Source organism: Trachypithecus francoisi, unplaced genomic scaffold (genome assembly GCF_009764315.1).
Source record: "Trachypithecus francoisi isolate TF-2019V2 unplaced genomic scaffold, Tfra_2.0 Lachesis_group4, whole genome shotgun sequence".
Lineage (NCBI taxonomy): Eukaryota > Metazoa > Chordata > Mammalia > Primates > Cercopithecidae > Trachypithecus > Trachypithecus francoisi.
This window is the reverse complement of record NW_022681469.1, coordinates 45,652,277-45,668,372: the sequence shown is the minus strand read 5'-3', so window position 1 is coordinate 45,668,372 and position 16,096 is coordinate 45,652,277. Positions and strand designations below refer to the sequence as shown.

Sequence of the window (16,096 nt, the reverse complement as noted above, 5' to 3'; positions counted from 1 at the left end):
TGGCAGAGCACTGAAGAGGGAACTGTCCTAAAATTTAATACAATAAAGACAAATACAGGATGAAAACGCAGGATAATCGTTTTTTCAGTGCAATTATATTACTATTAAAATTCTTTGGCCAGACTTGGTGGCTCACGCCTGTAATCCCAGCCCTTTGGGAGGCTGAGGTGGGTGGATCACTTGAGGTCACGAGTTCAAGACCAGCATGGCCAATACGGTGAAACCCTGTCTCTACTAAAAATATACAAATGAGCCTGACGTAGTGTCACATGCCTGTAATCCTAGCTACTTAGGAGGCTGAAGCAGGAGAATTGCTTGAACCCAGGAGGCAGACATTGTAGTTAGCCAAGATTATGCCACTGCACTCCAGTCTGGGTGATATAGTAAGACCCATCTTAAAAACAAACACACAAACAAACAAAACTAACTTTATGTGACCTATCTTTACTCTTCTTTTGAAAATTACTTATTCCTCTATCATCATCATCATTATCTTGGTTATTATCTTTAAATCTGCATTTTCCCAATAGGTTTTCAACCCTGTCTACATTTCTTGGTACATTATTTATATATTTTCTAGCTACAGTTATTTATTTTCCAGCATTTTTCTTCTTAGCTAAGAAAAAAATTGTTGAAAAAAATAGAAACTATTTTTGAGTACACGTCAATTGGAAGTAAGTGCTTACTTTAATGCACATTCTTATATTTATATTCGTCTGGACTTCTAATTACTTTATCATTTCAGGAGCAATGGAATAGAGTGGTCTGCACATGAGAAAAATATTTCCATTTGAAAGACCCAACACTCTATTTAGAAATGGTGCCTGCATACCAAAGTGCTGAAAATAGATTTCTTAATTGGGTGATTTTAATAAGTAAATGCAAATGATAATGTGCTTAGTGCTCGTAACTAACACAAGAGCATAATCGTAATTGCCAAGATAAATAGTTCTTCAGCCACATTCTTGTTGTACTTAAATGACTGTCTCCTTCTTAGGAAAACACTTGATTTCAAAGGAAAAAGTCTGGATTTCTTGAATGCTTTTATATCCAGACAGATTTCCTATTGAATGTCATGAACTAACTCTACCTTGAAGAGCAGCTTTAGTATAAAGTCCCTTAAAATGTGTTCTCTAAGAAGACTATTTCCTAGAAAATGAGATCATCATCACTTCGGTCCCAGACAGTTTTGTTAAATGGATACTACATTGATACCACTTCTAGTTGCATTTTACGTTCAGGAAAAAATATTCCTGGCTGATAGAGGAATTGAAAAAGAAAAGAATGTGTGGTTAAAATATTCTTAAAGCTGTCCTGACTCATTGCTTTTTTTTTTTTAACGGAACTCTATGCTTTGTAATTCTTAAGAGTATGAGTATGGATGTTTAATTCAGCATACACTAAAATTCTCAAAAGACAAGCAAACATTTTATGAGAATGTGGTGATTGTTCATATGACCAAAGTTTATATGCTGGGTACTCAGCTCCGGAAGCACTGATAGAGTGGGCAAGGCTGAACTCTAATGTCACTGTGAGGCCTGCTAGTTGCTATCATTTTATATTCCTAAATCATTAGTAGAGGAGGGAATTTACGCCTAACTTTTCTTTAGTTAAAGTGCATTTGGGGAACAGCTGCACAGGCTTCAGCCTATTTTCCAATTAATCAAGGGTTAAATTCAGGAATACTGGAGAATGAGTGAATAGTTTTACTTTTTGGCTGTATCTTTGTCAATTGCCAAAGTTTTACACAAGTCAAATTACCCATTTCTACATATATCATTTGTTTCTTTATTTTTCTTTATTTTTTTGGTATAAACCATGAACAATCTAGTATTTGACCCAATTTTGTAAGGTACATAGTTTCGGTTTATTTGTTTATGTGCCTGTTCTCCAATTGTGCTTAATCCCTCAACACTCTTCATGCACATACTACACTTAGACTGCTGGATAGCCAAGCAGAAAAAATCTTTCCAGTCTAAGAAGGTTGTTTCCTAAGTTAGGCAATATTTTAGCTTTCCTAAAGATGTTTTCTTTCATCACTTTTTGATGAAAATACCATATGTCCCTATGGCTCACATAATAGAAAATGTAATCATATACATCTGGGCAGGGTGAAGAATGCCAAGGCTGACCCAGGAGCCAAATTACCTTACCTTAATCTTCCACACTTAGTTCAGGAAAAAATGTTAAAACTTAAAATAATAGGGTCTAGAAGCACTAAAATGGCTCTATTTCATAGAATTTGGAACAGTGATGTTAAAACATTTTAGAATGCTCATAACGCCACCAATTAAGCTGCTAAAATTTGGAAGGTTTTTGCTTCAATATAACACTTCCTCCCCCTGATTCAATTTTCATTTGAGCAGTCAAGAATAATACACATAGCACCTGTGTGAATTACAAGCTTCGCCAATTTTGTTTTTCCTTTCTTCATTTACAGGCTCCCCTCTTTTTATCTTCTCCAGTCCATACTTTGGCCTATTCCCTAAGTCCTTCTTTGTTGCTGATTATCTTTTCAAATTAATATAATTACATATTAACTGGAGCTCCTAAAAGCCCATATGCATTGTCACAAAATAGTAAAATAAAGGACCTGAGAGGCTGTGAAAACAAGCTATTTCTCCTCCTAAGTAAACTTTGGTTATTATATTCATGTATTAAAATCCAGTTTCTGTCAATATTGGTTATTGGATCACAGGAGAATGGCTAGATTCATTTGGAGGGTGTGTTTGGGATGATACATACAAAATTTGTTTTGGTGTACCCTGACTGATGGTGGTGATAAATGTTATCTAGAAGGGTAGACAGTCATCCACAAGTGGCAGATTTGAGGCTGCTATGGAAAGGGAAAAGAACAGTGATTTCAAATATGAGCCCCAAAAGGCAGGGGTTGATTTGCAATTAGGCAGTTTCACTTGTAGACATTCCCATAGGTGAGCAGTAACAAAGACTTCCGTTTAATGATTTTTTTTATTCTTCTAAGCAATTCTGGAATGTCTAGCTGGTACAGAACAATGCCATATTATTAAAAAATAGTATATATAAATTATATATATATATATGTAATCTATTTTCAAAATGGTATAAATGGATAGTTTTATAATATTTACATTTTGACCAAAATACCTCTGGGGAAGAACAAAGACAAATTTCAGGAGAAGAAACCAAGTTATGAAGAGGTCAAGGTGATTCAACATACTGCTTTTTGTTTTATTTTCTTTTGTTATCTATCAAGTGTCAAGTACTATACTGTTGTGTTATGTTGTTTCTGCATTGCTATAAATAAATACTTGAGACTGGGTAATTATAAAGAAAAGAAGTTAAACTGGTTCACAGTTCTAGAGGCTATACAGGAAGCATGGCGCCAGTATCTGGTCAGCTTATGGGGAGGCCTCAGGGAGCTTTCACTAATGATGGAAGGTGAAGTGGGAGTAGGGACATCACATGTCCCTTAAACAATCAGATCTCATGAGAACTCACTCACTATCATGAGGACAGCCCCAAGCCATAAGGGATCTGCCCCCATGACTCGAACACCTCCTGTGAGGCCCCATCTCCAACATTGGGGATGACATTTCAATATGAGATTTGGATAGAGACAAATATCCAAACTATATCAATAATGCATAGTGGTAGACAGTGCACCATGCTGACACTGAGCAAAGCTGGCTTGTCTTTCCTGGTTATACAGAAAAGCTTCGCTAAGGCATCTGCCTCCATATATAAAATCCTACAATTTACACTTCGAAGATGTTTTGCAAAGCAATCATTTATGCCACTAGAGGTCTAGAAAAATTTTGCCAAGACCAACCAAAATAAAAACTTTGAATATATAAACCTACCTAATTTGTTTGGACTAAAACCTTAATCAACAAATATTTAAATTCTTAATTCACATAGAAACTATGTGAATTAACAAATATTTACTATCTTGTCTTTCTTCTTCCCATTTCTTATCCCCTCTCCCTTTCAATCTTCTCCAGCATTGTCCAGAATTCTTTTCCCTCATTTCCCTTGCCCTTGGTCTTGACCTCCCAAACTAATGGAAAAAGCAGGACTATCTAGGGAGGAAATGGGAGTATGGGCAAAATGGCATTTGGGAGTAGAAAGGCTACCTGAAAAGGCAGCGTTAGAATAGAGCATCAAAGGCCCTTGGTGCTATGGGGAGTATGAACTTACTCTGTAGGTGTTTTATTGAAGGACTATAAGCAGGACATTGACAAGATCAGATCTATATTTCTGAAATATGATTACAACAGCATAGAGATGAACTGAAGAATAATTTAAATAGTCCAGAAGAGCAGTAACGATAATTTGAAGGGCTGTAACATAAAGATCCCATTATAACTTTTTGGCATAAGAGGCTGTATTAGTTTGCTAGGGTGGCAATAACAAATACCACAAACAGAGTGACTTCAACAATAGAAACATATTGTTTCACAATCCTGGAAATTAGAGATCCGAAATCAAGGTGTTGGTAAGGTTGGTTTCTACTGAGGGCTGTCAGGGAAAGATGTGATCCAGGCCTCTGTCTTTGACTTGTAGTTCACCAACTTTATGTTTACATGGTATTTCCTCTGTATATGTGACTGTCTCAAAATTTCCCATTTTTAAAGGTACAAGTCTTTTTGGATAAGGACCCATTCTACTGACCTCATTTTAACTTATCTCTGTAAAAACTCTATCTCAGCCTGGCACGGTGGCTCACACCTGTAATCCCAGCACTCTGGGAGGTCAAGTTGGGAGGATCGCCTGAGTCCAGTAGTTCAAGACCAGCCTGGACAACATGGCAAAACCCTGTCTCTACAAAAAAAAATAAAAATTAGCTGGGCATGGTGGTGTGTGCCTATAATCCCAGCTATTCAGAAGGCTGAGGTAGAAGGACTGCTTGAGCCTGGGAAGTGTAGGTTGCAGTGAGCCGAGATTGCCCCACTGCATTTCAGCCTGGGTGACAGTATGAGACTCTGTCTGAAAAAAAATTTTTAAAAAAACCCGGTATATCTAAATAAGACAATATTTTGAGGTACCGGGGCTTAAGAGTTCAACATTTGAATTTAGTAGAGAGAGCACAATTCCACCCATAAGAGCAACCAATAGCCAAGGATTAAATAACTTGTTTGAAACACACACTTATCTGGATTGTAATCTAGGTCTGTTGACTCACACTCCAGGAATATGTCTACTCTACTAGAGGGAATGCCAGAAAGCACTCTATTGCCATCCAGCATTGTGGCTTTAAAAAGGTAGCTTCTAAAGTGCTGCTACTGCCCACAGGAATCATTTATTAGCAAAGGGGTTGGCTAATGTCTTGAGAAATTTTTAAATTAGAGTACCGTTTTTAGAAACTAAATTGATTTTTAATAGAAATTAGAAAGCAGAGCTATTCCTCTTAGAGCAAACATCATGAGGTAATTCAGAGTACTATGCCCAAGCCCTCACTCACGCGGCATTACTCTGTATTATCCAGGGGATGCTTTCAAGCAAAACCAAGGAACATAGTTTATAAAAAAAAGTTAGATAGGACAGTTTATTTTTATTGCTTAAAACATCATTTTCTCATGTGAAGACAAGAGGCACATATCTGTCTGCTTTCATAATAATGCTGTAAAACCAATAACATAGTAGCCAAAACAAACCAAGACATGGACTAAGTGGAGATAATAAGGAGCCTAAACTTAGGAATATATCTCAAATTTGCTTTCCCTCATGTCATATGTCAGCTTGCATGATACTTAACATAAGATTTATATGGGCGGTGCTCAGTTGCTATTTACCATTAAGTAGATAGATACAATCACAAAAACCTCAACTTATTTATTATATTAAATTATTGCATTATCGTATGGAAATTTATTTCCATATGAGACTACACAACTTGAAGAGGTAGAACAGTTTTACTAGTTTGTCAGAATTGTTATGTCAAGGCAAGGACATTTATTTTTTTCAGTGAAATAGAGTGTATAATAACATTTCTTAATAAGTATGAAGCTAGCTACATGGAAATGTTCCTCAAAGAACTTGGACGTAAATGAGTTTGTGACGGAGAAGTAAATTGTAAAAGCAAAACATAATGGATCAGAGAAGATATGTTCAGTCAATGGAAAGAGATAGGGCGGCTCATAGACCATACAGTTGAGTTTAACTCTAATCCAACTATACACAAATATGCTTACACACACATCCCTCCAAAAGGACTATGACCATCAGGAAGGCAATTGGTCAGCATGGACATAAAAAGAGAGTCATAGAGGTGCCTATTAGCAGCCCATTCAAACACTTCTTAGTGTGAAGACTCGGCTTTCAGCTGTCAGCTGTTTCTAATCCGTATAGCAAGGCTATCCCTTCAATGGAGGTGGATGGAGATGATGATAGCTGATGGACTTTACTAATTTCCACTCCCACTGGCAAGCCTCTTACTTTGTGAGAAATTTGTGTGAAGCCACCTTTGAATGAGGCCACTGCATATTTAACTTATTTAACTCTTTCTGTTCATATTCTGTTCTCAAATAGCATTTTCCTGATTACGATTTAGTTTCCTAAGTAGCTTGACAATGGAGACAGAACATGCTAATCAAGAAAATAAACTATTCAAGTCCATATGATTGCCCCCGTTCTAATCGCAATTTAATACACTGACATTTTGGTATCTGTCCCTCAGACTTTTATACATAGCAGTTACGTATAAGGGATTTTCTTAAGGCTATTTTAAGGGTAACAAAGGCAATTGGCAACTGAATCTGGACTTTATCTCATTCTGTCCAGCTCCGGGAGGCCTTACCTTAGATGACACCATGATCAACTTCTTCTCTTTTTCCACTTATTTCTACATTGAATAGTAAGAAAATGCTCTTAAAACCAATATATTTCTGTGAAGTTTTTCTTTTTCTTTTCTTGCTCTGTCACCCAGGGGTCTTGCTCTGTCACCCAGGCTGGAGTGCAGTGGTGCGAGCCTGGCTCAGTACAACTTTGACTTCCTGAGCTCAAATGATCCTTCTGCCTTAACCTCTCAAATACCTTGTACTACAGGCACATGACACCATGTCTAGTTGATTTTTTAAAAAATTATTTGTCAAGATGGCAATCGCCCTTTGTTGCCTAGGCTGGTATTGAACTCCTGGGCTCAAGCTATCTTCCCACCTCAGCCTCCTGAGTGACTGGGACTACAGGTGCGCACCACCATGCCCAGCTAATTTTTGTATTTTTAGTAGAGACAGGGTTTCACCATGTTGACCAGGATGGTCTCAATCTCTTGACTCGTGATCTGCCTGCCTCGGCCTCCCAAAATGCTGGGATTACAGACGTGAGCCATTGCGCCCAGTCTTTTCCTCTATTCCTAAGCAAGAGAAACATATCTAGTTGGCCTTAAGTCAACCATATGCATCATATAAGTCAAAAATTATTCTCTTTAAAACACACACACACACGCACATACATACACGCAAGTTGTTACTTTTACAAACTTAAAGATTTCATCCAATTAGCACTGATTCAGTTTCATTGTAGAACGAATATTACACCCTCTAAGAAATACAATTTGCATTCCATTATTAGTTCATATCCTTAAAATGCTTCAAATGAAAGTGTCTTTAAGTGTTAAGTAGTTTAGCTTCCTGAAGGCTTGCTATTTATCATTAATGCTTCATCAAGAACGGACTTTTTTTTATAACCTAGTTTTAGAATTCCATCAATAAGTACAAAGCTTCACAATAGGTCCTTGAACCTCCACTCTCAATAATAAGTAACATTTATCTCTTTGTTTTATATATATTATATGGAATTAGAGTCCCCTGGAGAGACATTAGATTAGAAATTATAAAACCAATGTGGCATGCAGTCATTGTCCTGATATTTTCAAACCAATAACAAAGAATGGAAAAAGGGGCAGCTGGGCCCTGACCTACCATGTGGGACCATATTATGCAGCAGGGTATCGCTACAAGAGTCACTAACTAGACTGCTTGTGTAAAGTTAGATAAGGGGTAAGCTTAACGTTGAGAAAATCTATAAATAATTATGCAGCTCACCAAGCAAAGTAACACTGCACCCTGTGGGGTCTGAATCAGATGACTCAGTATGTGAAGGAAAATATTTGTATTTAACTGGAATTTAATTTAGTTTCACATCCTCGCTATAGGTTAATCTTCCCTAAAAGTAGGTCACTAAATTGGCAGTGTTTTGAAGTGTTAATTTCTTTTGCCATGTCTGTCATCCCTGTGGACAAACTTTTGTAGTTTATAATGTAAATCCACACTGATCCAGACTAATTTGAGGGGTTAATTCCATGGTGATCAATGAAATGAATAAAATGAAGACCACTGTTTAACTACTAACAAGAGGATTTTAAGTAAAGGTCCTTCAAAACCTAATTCAATGAGAAGGGATTCATTTGTAATTAGCTCCATCATTTAAAAAATGTGCTAATAACTATCGCTAAATAAACATTACCCGAAGTTAAATATACATGCTCACTTCTCAATTTGTTTCATCAAAATTTTGTTTTTTCTTTATATATATTGTCCAGACAATCTCCATATCAACTCGGATCCAATTTTCATCACTCATAACTCACAAATGGCTTTGTAATACACAGTGGATGATAGGCATTTTATTGTATCTCATTACGAGCAGACATCATAATGCAGAATCAACTAGAGCTTCCTGAAGGCTTGAAAGGAACATCAATTTATGCATTCTTCAGAAGAGAAATCTTCACTGTTATTTTTATTGTTACCTCATTAATTTCCCCTGTTTTTCCTAGCAGCATCTAAGTATTTAGCCAGGTAACAATGTAAGAAGTTCTGATGTTTAGTGGAGATGTTTCTAATCTCACTAGCAAATATACTCTGAAACACTTGAGCTCGTAAATTAACTTGATTAACTCATGCTTTATAAGAGCCAATAAATATCTCAGTTCATTCTGGCAATCTAAGGAGTTTTTTTAATAAACTGGAAAAGGTTAAGAGATGCAGTTCAGGTTATTGGAAAAATAATTGACATGCCCTAACTTTACCCAAGGAAAAGCTTTTCTTCCTTAGAATCTTAAGACAAGTACATGATTCATTCTGTATCATTACCCTGTGAATCTATGGCACAAAACAAGCTTGGAGGTGGAGAGAAACAGTGTTTATTGAACAACTATTATGTAATCAGCGACTGATAGGAACTTTACCCTGGTAGTCTCATTTTGTACTAACAAAGATCCTTCAAGATAGTAGTGTCAACTTACCAACTTCATTCAACAAAGACACCAAAAGTCAGAGAGAGAGAAATCTGCTTGACTCTAGTGAGAAGAGAAATTGAAGACATGCTCTTTACACTGTGCAGCCTCCAACTTAATGAGCATTAACCAGTCATAGTTAGAATTCTTCAAAATCTGTTTTTAGGAGTTAAAATGTGCCCTTTGGTTCCTGAACCAAAGAGGGAGAGAGGTTGTTATACAGGATGTGTTAAGATAATAACTGACCCTTCATCTACCTTTCAAGGTAAGTTCTAGTAGGTTCTGTTTTGAATGACTGTAATTTGATGTATGATTATCATGGGCATCAAGGAAAAATTAAAATATTTAAATAAAAATTTGAAGCTCAGGTTCTTTTGTATTCTCTTCATCATAAACAGTATGGTTACAGATGTGCCTGTGTTGTATATAGTGTGTGTGTGCCTGTGTGTGCATCAGTCTAGGGAAAACTCTAAAAAATTGTGCGTGTATAATTAATAAACACAGTTAAGACCAGTTAGGAAGAAGAATTTCATAACTGCAGATCTACCACTTAATTAGCTTGGATCCAACAGAAAGCCAAATCAGTAGTCATAGAATTAACACCACAGAGTTAACTTGCTTAATCCTGATCAAAGAATAGTCTAACTTACATATCAAGTAACTGAGTGTTTTGATTACATTTTTAAAAGGTGTTTTATGTTACCAAACGCCTCTTTCTTTTTAATACATTGGCATTTAGGTACAATTTAAATGTATGGTCTAACAAAATACACCTCTGAATTGATAAGATTAGTCCACGGAGAAGTGCTATGAACATCTATGTTGCTCACAATCATATGTAACCCAGTGGTTGACTGCTTGGGTGTACCCAAACTTCAGGCCTCCAGCACTCTGAAATACTCTTTTGCTGAGATCCTCAAATAAAAGTGGTTTCAGTCCGCTTACAAGAGAGGAAACTTTGGTGTCCCTATAAATATGGGAATTCTCTCTGGGCTTAAATGTTTCACCTTAAATTTCAGCTTTTTTGAGTTGTCCATTTCTGCTCCATCTCTCATTTCTTGCCATCCCTATTTTATATTTTATATACATATATACATATATATATATATCCATGCCATTCCTATTTTATATTGCATTATTCCATCAGTGAAATCACTTACTCAATAAAATTCTACCAGAAAAAGGTGGTAAAATTTATGTATAATCTACATATGACGATGGTATTGTGGTTTTGGTTTTTCCTTAAGTCCTTGTATTTTAAAGAGAGATACAAATATTTATGGATAAACTGGTATGATGTTGGCATTCACTTCAAAATAGAAGAAGGCAGATAGGCAGCAGGAGATGAGGCGTCACTTATAAAATATGAGGCGTCACTTATAAAATAAAATTGACTATGGGTTAATTGTTTAAGTCTGATGCTAACTTAATTATATGAATCTCGCATTTGTATATTATTGAAATTTTCCAGGATAGAATGTTTTTGAGTGTTGAAACAATATACATTAGAAATATAGTTCCCTGACTGTATAGTGTACATCAAAATATTTTTTAATTGCAATTTTAAAAAGGTGATGTCTGTACCAAACTCTGAAAGTCTGATAACAGAGACCAGGGTTTTTTTTTTTTTCACAACTGCATAATAAATGATATCTAGCTGAAGATGAGCTACCCTTGTTCCTCCATGTCCCCTACCCTTCTCCCTCACAGAAACACCTCCCTAAGCCTCTCTTCTTGTCCTTCTATTCACTTACACTCTTCACTTATTCTTCCTTACTCTGTGTTTACTCTGGGCTCCCCCAACTCCTCTCTCAACAGCCAACCTGCAAAACTATTTTTTAATGTACAATAATTAAACTTCATTTCATTTTCTTTCTTGCTAATTGACAGACAGCCTGAGAACCATCTTTCCCTGTACAAAGTAACCTTGAAATTCCACTTAACGAGTTCATTTTTAGGAAATCTCTCCTCAAGTGTAAATCAACCTTACTGTGTTATATGCTCATTGCTTTATTTATTAAATAGTTGTATATTCTCAAACATCTTAGCCTTTTCATATGTTCCTTAATTTATACTATTTTTATAGCAGAGAATCAATCTGTAAGGAATGAATAGTATTGTTTTTAATTTTTTTTAATGTATAGACTCATTTCATTTGCTAAGAAAAAGTATATAAAAAGATGCACATTTAAATATATAAAAGAACATACAGGGTATATATCATCAAAGAAACTACTGTTTTTAATTATTCCTGAATTAAGGAATAATCACATAGCAAGATAATATATTATAAAGTCCTCATCTCTTAATGTTTAAGTCAGAAAAAAATTACATTAAGTAGTTTTTTGACATTTTATTCCCCCAGTCTGCCTCCAAATCCTTGAGATCTCACAACTACACAAGTTTCAATCTACTAGAAAACTTTCATATCACTTTGTAGTTAACTTTTACTCTCTGTGGCAATGTTTTCTGCTGTGCAGAAATTTTCATAGCTGCCATACTAAAAGTCATTTCTTATCAATTCAACAAACAATTGTTGAGTTCTTCTATATATACATAAAATAACATACTTATATATATATGATATATATATATATATAAAAGTTGTTGACAATACTGAGGTATCGTTTCTTTCCTCTGTATCCCTAAGGATCCCTGGCAGAGTCTCATCTTTTTCTAAAGGTGCATGGCTATAAAATACAAATTCAGCTTCCCTGCAGCTTCTATAGATGAGATCAAGAAGATTCAGTTGATTCCTTCCATATTTACTTGGTGCACAAAACCATTGACTTTTTTCAAATCCACATATCTCAGAGAAGTATACCATTTACTTCTGGAGAGCTATTTACTTATTTTAGTCTTGGACAAGATTTTTTATACTGCTTCTAGAAAAAGAGCGAAATATGTTCATTAAAAGATCCCTAAACCCAAATGCATACTTATGCAATAAATTATTGTTTGGTTTAAATACAGGAGCGTGATATCCTTGAAAAGGCTAAATGTAGATAGGACTGTCAGTTTTAGAAGCTAGAAACAACATCATAACTTTTGGAAATGGTCAACAATGAATTTGCCTCAGTGATGTCATGTGTCCAATATATACTGTCACTTGGTGAGTCTTGGAACACTTTTTTGCTGCAGTGTAAGGAACTTTCTTTGTACGGTATGCACTTTAGTTGATTAGTTTTTAAATTCTCTGCTGTAATTGATTATTAAATGGGAAAATATGCCTAATTCCTTTTTCCTAGAAGCAAGTTCTTTTAAAGAAATAGCACATTATTTAGCTGGTTGGTTTGAAAAAAGACACAGGAACTATTTAGTTGAGCCTTCCCAAATACAATAGGAACATTGTTTCCCATGGTTTTGCATTCTTTTCTAGTGCCTCTTACTCTGAAATTTCTAACTTAATGCAAAAGCTCATGTCACATGTTTCAGTCCTGAGGGAAATTACTGTGACCTGTTTTTATTTTTCATTTTTATTTGTTACTTTCTTCAGGGAGTTAATTTTTTTCCACTTTCCCCTTCCCCAAATTGTTGGCTATTTCTTACCAGCCTCACTCCTCTAAATCCTCATTCTGGCAGGAGCATGCCAGCTGTCTACTGAGGACGCATCTAATCTTGGCCCCTGTCATTTGGCCTTTTTAAAATGGCCCCAGTTAAAAGTGTTGTGTAATAAAAATAAATAGGTTTGCCTCCCTAAGTGATATGACTCATCCTCATTAAAGCCATTGCTGCCTTAAAGGACACTGATTTTACCTTTCTCTTCAGAGGAGAAAAGCTTACATGTGTACTTCCCAATGGAGTTAAGGACAGAAGTTTCTTGTATTTTAGCTAATCTAGAATTACGGATCACATAATATATACGTGGATTAGGAAAGTGTGACCAAAGTGTATGGGGGTGGGTGGGATATCCACTATTTCATTCTATCATATTTGTTTTTAATATCAACAGTCTAAAACCCACAAATCTTTCAAGTTTTTACATCTCAAGAATTTCTTTAGGTGTGCACTCTTGGTATTTACAATTCTGAACAGAGGATGTATTTTAGTTGTTTTTACTTCCCTGCAGTCAGGTTCTCCTCCTGCCCTACCTGCAGCTCCCTCACAGCTGCTACATCTTCATTGACAAAAAGTCCTACGTGCTGGATACACTTCTGCATAGTTTTCTTTTCTTTCTGTTTTTTGATTTTTTTTTTTGTATGTCCAGATTTCTGTAAATAGTGTAGGTTATACTTGAGTTTTTAAAAATTATAAATTATTAAGCATTAGCTTACAAATATTACATGTCTACCTCTATTGATTTATTCAGCACCTTATCAGAAAAATTTATTTTGTAAAGGAGTGACATCTGTATGAGTAGGTAAAAGTCCATAAGACATTTCCTCTTGTTTATTTGTTCTAAGTATTCCTATCACATGTTATACAGTTTATCCTAGTAAACTTTCAAATACATTATGCATATATTGTACACAGACAAGCAAAAAACAATGCCGAGTATTGATTAAAGTTGATACTACTAAGACAAATATGGCACTTATATTTGAAAAAGCAGGTTTTGTTATTTGTTTGTTTTTTTAACTTACCATAAGCAAAATCAACTTATTAGTAGGTTTTTTTTTTTTCCTGTTACTTCAGTTAATGCGCCCACTTTAAAATCATGAGTTCCTTAGCCAATATTATATGGGCAAATAATTTGTCTAAGCAGCATGCGGTAATCCTAGACTGTCATCTGCCAGTTCTTACATGGCAGGGCTAAAAAGGGCAGCAAAGACTAATGGGCAATTTGCGCCAGTGGTGAAGTTCACACTCTTAGAAGGTAAAATCATAGGGTTTTCATTATGAACACAAGGGACTAGATAAAGAAAGTAAATAAAGAAAATTCTAAATTATAACTTTATACATTAAAGGTCACAGTTCTTTACTAGAAAGGTTTCCTTGTGGGTCCATGATTCTTTCTGTCCATTTATTTGGCTCTTAGAAGCACTGTTCTTTTAAAATTGAAAGTCAAAACAAAATTCAAGGTGAGCTGTTACCACATTTTTGCATAATAATGAGTATCTCACCAGGAGAATTGGTCAGGGTTTTTAGCAGAGTTCCTCAAACTGGGTTGGCAAGATGTCTGCAAAATTTGGAAGGACACAGGGCATGCATTTTCAGGGTAAAAATGTCCACAATAGTGTTTCCAATTTGTGTTTTTATTTTGATAATAATCTTTAAAAATATTACAAGTTCTAAAAGTTCTGTTTTGCAGTATACAATTTAAATAAAAATGTTTCCATAGATTTGGAGGTCTGTAAGGAGCTTATTCCCTCCTACTCTTTAAAAAAGAGGTCTATACATGACTCAAGTTTGATACATGCTTTAGTCAAAGAAATAAACAAAATGGTCCTACTACTTCACAGAGCAGCAGAACAAAGACACATGGTAGGAACTCTCAAAGAAAAAATGCACCAAATACAATCAAACAGGCAAGAAAGGCTTTATGCAAAAATACTGCAGTAGAAGTCAGGGCTGCAAGAAAAGATACAAAGGTGAAACAAAGGCTGGAGACTCTTCTCTAATGTCCTCCAGTACTTTTTCACTAACTCTCCCCAGTGTTTAAAAAGTCTCCAGCCTTTGTTTCAGGTGAAACAAAGAAGTGAGCTCGTGAAAAACTACTGGAGGACATTAGAGAAGAGGCTGGTCAATGCAATCAGGCCATTCCTTTTTGCTAATTGGTGATTGTCTAACTTAGGCTCCTATCCTCCCAGAAAGACTGGGAGAAAAGGGTGCTATTTTTCTTGATAATTAACGTTTCAAAGAGATGGTTCCCAGGTCCTTGAGAAATAGATTCCTGGGTTGTAAAACTGGCAAGAGCTGGTAGACTTACATCTCAAAGAGGCAGAGAAAGTGTTTACAATTGCAAGGTCTTCAAAGTAAACACTCTAAGAAAAGAGAGCTCAGGGGCTGTATTAGTCCATTTTCACTCTTCTATAAAGAACTACTTTATAGAAGAATTTCTATAAAGTAGAAATGGGTAATTTATACAGAAAAGAGGTTTAATTGACCCACAGTTCCACATGTCTGAGGAGGCTTCGGAAAACTTACAATCATGGCAGAAGGCTAAGGGGAAGCAAGGCATGTCTTACATGGCGGCAGAAGAAAGAAAGAGATGGGGAAAGTGTCACACATATTTAAACCATTAGCTGTCCTGAGAACTCACTCATTATCACAAGAACAGCATGGGGAAAACCACCCCCAAGGTCCAATCACCTCCCACCACGTCCCTCTTTCCACATGTGGGGATTACAATGGGTTTATAGTGAGAAAGAAACCTATCTAAAATTTTACTAATGCTGAGAAGTTGTTTTGGTCATCAACTTGTGGAGGAGTCGAAGAGAGAAAATGGCCATGTCTCAGGGGAGAAGAACAAGCTATGAATTAACAAAAGAGAGTAAATACCAAGAGAGTTTGGTTCTATCGTCCAGGCTGGAGTGCAGGGGCACAATCTTGGCTCACTGCAACCTCTGCCTCCGGGATTCAAGAGATTCTCCTGCCTCAGCCCCTCGAGTAGCTGGGATTACTGGTGTCCGCCACAACGCCTCGCTAATTTTTGTATTTTTAGGAGAGACAGGGTTTCACCATGTTGGCCAGGCTAGTCTCAAACTCCTGACCTCATGATCACCCGCCTTGGCCTTCCAAAGTGCTGGGATTACAGACATGAGCCACCAGCCTTGGCCTGATCTATCTTTGCTAATGCGTTTAAAAACGTGTTTGAATGAGTGAAGGAATGTATTGATTAATTAATTAAAGATTCCCTAAAAGCAGATGACACTGTTTTTGAGGATTTATTCAGAATGGTTCTTTGCTTTTCTCTTTCCTTTCAATGAACTGAGTTAA

The 16,096-nt window shown here is 36.0% G+C and overlaps 1 long non-coding RNA gene across 1 annotated transcript in view; it reads right to left on the bottom strand.

Annotated features, from left to right (window-relative positions):
* LOC117072568 overlaps nt 1–16,096 on the bottom strand; it is a 62,012-nt gene that overhangs the window by 42,204 nt on the left and 3,712 nt on the right. The window contains exon 2 of the long non-coding RNA XR_004432859.1: nt 15,548–15,630. This is a non-coding gene — a long non-coding RNA (uncharacterized LOC117072568). The remainder of the gene's footprint in view (nt 1–15,547; nt 15,631–16,096) is intronic.